Here is a 6,010-nt window from a genome sequence, read left to right as displayed (position 1 = left end):
GTACTAACAGAATAAAAAGTCCCTGCCCCAAAGAGCTTCCAGTAATGCAGGAGAAACTGGAAAGTGAAATTGGTTAGGAACAAAAGTGAAGCTGACTGGAGTTTTTAATTTGAGTGGAGAGCAAGGCAAAAAGTTATGACCAATAATTGTAAAGCATGAAAAAACTTTAATGGCCCCTTTACTGTGTTATCTGAGCATCACACAATCTTTATGAAATTATCCTCATGCAGCCCTGGAGGCAAGGCAGTGCTGTTATCCCCACTGTAGGGGCAAGGAACAGATCCCCTAAGGGATTCGGGCATGCCTACACCTCCCTTTTAGGACCTTGCCATCCAGTGGAATTCATAGCGCTGTATTAGCCACCCAGGCACACCATGCATGGTGAGAGTTAGGCATGGCAGAGAAGCCACCTAGGCTAGCCTGTAGGAAATGCCAAGGAACAGGGTGGTAGTGGGGGGGAATCTCCCCATCTCTTTTGTTGAGCCTGTTCCATTTTGTATAAATAATTAGTTGCTACCAGGACTTGAAGCTGGGTCTCCGGAATCCCAGGTGAGCTCCTGACCCAGAGGGCTGTTGTGTGCTCTGGTGGACATGCTTAATCTCTCCTGTTTTGAAGCTGCTCCACTTTGTATAAATGGTTCGGTTCAGGTCTCTGCTGCTTCTTCATGCCAAGGAAAATGCCCTAAACACCAAGCTATAGAGGCAGTCTCACTTGCTGTGTGGCCCAATGAATATTTAATACAAAGTGGAACAGCTTCAACATATAGAATATCAGAGTTGGAAGGGACCTCAGGAGATCATATAGTCCAACCCCCTGCTCAAAGCAGGCACAATCCCCAATTTTTTTTGCCTGAGATCCCTAAATGGCCCCCTCAAGGATTGAACTCAAAACCCTGGGTTTAGCAGGCCAATGCTCAAACCACTGAGCTATCCCTCCCCCAACAGGGGAGCTTCCCTATCTCAGAATACCCCAGGGTGCACCTCGACCAGTTGGAAGACCTGGGTTCTAGTCCTTGCTTCAAATTGTGGCTATTTGAATACAGGCGATTTTGAATACAGTGTCCTAACCTCTGGGCTACTAGGTGATGTAGGTAGGGCCCACCCTAAGCTCTCTTTTGTGGGGGTTAGACACATGTATCGCAGCAGCCAAGATGCCAGCTCATGGCAAGGTACTCATGTCTCATGAACACTGACAAACACATCGCTGGACTCAGGCTGACTTACCTGTGTGTTAGTGTTGTTAAAACAGGTATTAAAATTCAAAGCATTCAGACGTTATTGAATGCTTGTGAGTTGCTGCCTGCATTAATCTCACTTATAGCATCTGTATCCCATATTGTAAGGTAATGTTTAAGTATTTGTATTGTGAGCCTCTGTGACGGTGTAAATCACTGGACAAGAGCCATTTACTCGTGCAGTGGTTTTCAACCTTTTTTCATTTGCGGACCCCTAAAAAGTTTCTAACGGAGGTGTGGCCGACCTTTGGAAATCTTAGACATAGTCTGTGGACCACAGTTTGAAAACCACTCAACTAGCATACAGTGCTGGTCTCCAACAGAAGCTGTTACCTCCTGGCCAATGGGGAAGGCCCGTCAACCCCAGACAGACCATTGTGGAACATTAAAGAGGACAAAAGACTTTGTTGTTCTGCTCTTCCCTCCACTGAAGATGAGTCAAGCAAGTGGATTCCTCCCATCAGCTGAGTTCACAACTCAGAGCACAGGGGTTTTAACTCCCTCCCCCCATAACAAGAAGGAAGTGTATCTTTGTGCTGCTTGGACTCTGGGGAGTAAGATTTTTCTAGGCATAGGGAAGAGATCCCCACTGCTTGGCCTGGGTTAGCCCTAAAGGACATATAGAGCTTGCTTATAGAAGTTTCTATTAATTTTTGAAACAAGATGGTAACTCATTCGTGTATGTATGTTCACCTGCTTTAACCTTGTAACTAACTCCCTTGTATCCTTTTCCTAGATAATAAATCTATAATAAAAGTTTACAAGCATTGTCTTTGGTGTCTAAAGTGCAGTTGAGCTGGGATAAGAGACTGGTCTTTTAGGACTGGGAGTAACCTGAATACCGATGTAATTCTTGGGGTAAGGGGCCAGCTATCACAAAGGCAGTCTCACTGGGATGCAACAGACTGGGATACCCAGGGGGGCTCTGTAACTCCATGTTAAGGCTGTTATAGTACCTTAAATGTTTACATTTAATAGTTGGTTGGTGAACTCTAAGTATAGGGCTCACAGCCACTTTGGGGTTTGTGCCCTGGTTCGTTGCTCTTGAGCCACTGGAGGCCATCAGAATGAGGTGGAAGACCTGGGTTCAAGGGCTTGCTTCAAATTGTGCGTGGAGATTTGAAAACAGGTCTCTGATCTCCCAGGTGAGTGCCCTAACCTCGGGGCTTTGGGGTATAATGGTATGTGTAGGTAGGTCCTCACCCAAGCTATGGTTTGTGGGGGCTAGGCATGCTCTAAGAATGCCTGCCCCCATCACGATGAGCTAGGCCAGGGGACACCTAGTTTGAGAATCTTGCCACGGCTTGGGGTGCTGAGCTATTCAGTGCCATGGGGATTTAGGCAGCTTTGCAAATGCTCACCAGTGGAAACTTAGGCACCTAGGGGATTTAGATGCCTATATCATTAGGTGGCAGCTGAGCAGGGATTTGGAGGAGTTTGGTGGCCCCTAAGTTCCTTTGTGGATCTAGACTAGTTCCTCAAGAAGCCGAGGTGAGCTGCCCAAGGTCATGCAGGAAGGCTGTGATGCTGCAGAGAATTGCACTCAGGCTCTTATCCCAGGTTAGTGACCTAATCTCCAGATCATCCATTCTCAGTCTAAAATGTGTGTGTGGGGGTGGGGGTGGTATTTGTCTTAATTTGCTCATGTTTATAACTTAAAGGTCAAATTAAAATAATAAATTTGAAATTTGGAATAAGATGCACAAAGGCTGATCCAATAAAATAAGGCAAAATCGTTTAGAATGTCACAGGAAACTTTTTTAACAGCATGACCAATTAACCTGCAGAACTCACTGCCACAAGATAATAGGGAGCAAAGTGTTTAGTGTTACTAAAAGATTAGCCACTTATGGGACCAATGCTATCCGCTGTTCCATTTGATTATAAAAGACATAAACCAAATCATCTCAGCATGGTGAGAGAACTGCACTCATGAGTCTCCCCCTGTGGGGGGCGGAAGGACTATTGCCCAAGTGCTATTATTGGATAATAGGGATGGGTTGATACTGTGCCACTGTGAATGGTGGGACACCAGACCAGTTCAGACCATTGGTAGCGTTAGGATGTAGCGAATCTTTGGGATCGTCTCTGCTTTTAAGCCATCTGCATCCTGACTTGGCTTGCTGAAGATTTAGGCTTGAACGACACTGAACAGCATGTGTACATGGGATGTTATCACAGACCCCGCGAGGGGGTTAACTGCGGGGCATCTGCCTCGCCTTTCTGGACAAGCCAGCTGGGGAGATGTGCAGCGATGAAAGGGCTGGTAATAAATAACCCGGTGAGAGGATGGAGCTTTGCAAACCCACCCTCCTCCCCAGATGGAAATGAGCACTTTGTTTAATGCTCAAGCAAGACCATCACGCTACATGCCATCTCATTTTCCGACTTGCAAGTGACAGTCTGTGGTGAGGTTCCCAGGCAGCAAGGACAGCAGGGACGTGCAGAACTGAGGGGGCTGTTATTGATCGTGGGCCAGAGCCTTGTCCAGGACACTCCAAAGCAGAACATGTGACCCCTGCAAAATGAGCTGTGCTAATAGTAAAAAGAAAAGGAGTACTTGTGGCACCTTAGAGATTAACCAATTTATTTGAGCATAAGCTTTCGTGAGCTACAGCTCACTTCATCGGATGTATACTGTGGAAAGTGTAGAAGATCTTTTTATATACACACAAAGCATGAAAAAATACCTCCTCCCTCCCCACTCTCCTGCTGCTGATAGCTTATCTAAAGTGATCACTCTCCTTACAATGTGTATGATAATCAAGGTGGGCCATTTCCAGCATAAATCCAGGGTTTAACAAGAACGTTGGGGGGGGGGGTAGGAAAAAACAAGGGGAAATAGGTTACCTTGCATAATGACTTAGCCATTCCCAGTCTCTATTCAAGCCTAAGTTAATTGTATCAAATTTGCAGTACTCCATAAAAATGTTCATAGAATCATAGAATATCAGGGTTGGAAGGGACCTCAGGAGGTCATCTAGACCATCTTTGTCCCCTGCTCAAAGCGGACAAATCCCCAATTAAATGTTGGCATACTGTGGGGCCATGCGGGTACCCATGAACTTTGTGACTTTGTCCTTACCCATAACTATTTTACATTTGGGGACAATGTATACCTTCAGATCAGCGGCACTGCTATGGGTACCCGCATGGCCCCACAGGATGCCAACATTTTTATGGCTGACTTAGAACAACGCTTCCTCAGCTCTCGTCCCCTAACGCCCCTACTCTACTTGCGCTATATTGATGACATCTTCATCATCTGGACCCATGGAAAAGAAGCCCTTGAGGAATTCCACCATGATTTCAACAATTTCCATCCCACCATCAACCTCAGCCTGGTCCAGTCCATGCAAGAGATCCACTTCCTGGACACTACAGTGCTAATAAACGATGGTTGATTTAATTGGGGATGGGTCCTGCTTTTGAGCAGGGGGTTGGACTAGATGACCTCCTGAGGTCCCTTCCAACCCTGATATTCTATGATGGTCACATAAACACCACCCTATACCGGAAACCTACTGACCGCTATTCCTACCTACATGCCTCCAGCTTTCACCCTGACCACACCATACGATCCATCGTCTACAGCCAAGCTCTGCGATACAACCGCATTTGCTCCAACCCCTCAGACAGAGAGAAACACCTACAAGATCTCTATCAAGCATTCTTACAACTACAATACCTACCTGCGGAAGTGAAGAAACAGATTGACAGAGCCAGAAGAGTTCCCAGAAGTCATCTACTACAGGACAGACCTAACAAAGAAAATAACAGAACGCCACTAGCCGTCATCTTCAGCCCCCAACTAAAACCCCTCCAACGCATTATTAAGTATCTACAACCTATCCTGAAGGATGACCCAACACTCACAAATCTTGGGAGACAGGCCAGTCCTTGCCTACAGACAGCCCCCCAACCTGAAGCAAATACTCACCAGCAACTACATACCACACAACAGAACCACTAACCCAGGAACCTATTCTTGCAACAAAGCCCGTTGCCAACTGTATCCACATATCTATTCAGGGGACACCATCACAGGGCCTAATAACATCAGCCACACTATCAGATGCTCATTCACCTGCATATCCACCAATGTGATATATGCCATCATGTGCCAGCAATGCCCCTCTGCCATGTACATTGGTCAAACTGGACAGTCTCTATGTAAAATAATAAATGGACACAAATCAGATGTCAAGAATTGTAACATTCATAAACCAGACAGAGAGCACTTCAATCTCTCTGGTCACGCGATTACAGACATGAAAGTTGTGATATTACAACAAAAAAACTTCAAATCCAGACTCCAGCGAGAAACTGTTGAATTGGAATTCATTTGCAAATTTGATACAATTAACTTAGGCTTGAATAGAGACTGGGAGTGGCTAAGTCATTATGCAAGGTAACCTATTTCCCCTTGTTTTTTCCTTACCGCCCCCCCCCCCCCCCCAAGACGTTCTTGTTAAACCCTGGATTTGTGCTGGAAATGGCCCACCTTGATTATCATACACATTGTAAGGAGAGTGATCACTTTAGATAAGCTATCAGCAGCAGGAGAGTGAGGTGGGAGGAGGTATTTTTTCATGCTTTGTGTGTATATAAAAAGATCTTCTACACTTTCCACTGAATGCATCCGATGAAGTGAGCTGTAGCTCACGAAAGCTCATGATCAGATAAATTGGTTAGTCTCTAAGGTGCCAAGCGTCCTCCTGTTCTTTTTGCGAATACCGACTGACATGGCTGCTACTCTGAAAGCTGTGCTAACA

Source organism: Lepidochelys kempii, chromosome 20 (genome assembly GCF_965140285.1).
Source record: "Lepidochelys kempii isolate rLepKem1 chromosome 20, rLepKem1.hap1, whole genome shotgun sequence".
Classification (NCBI taxonomy): domain Eukaryota; kingdom Metazoa; phylum Chordata; order Testudines; family Cheloniidae; genus Lepidochelys; species Lepidochelys kempii.
The sequence above is the reverse complement of the archived record's forward strand: the minus strand, read 5'-3'. Positions refer to the sequence as shown.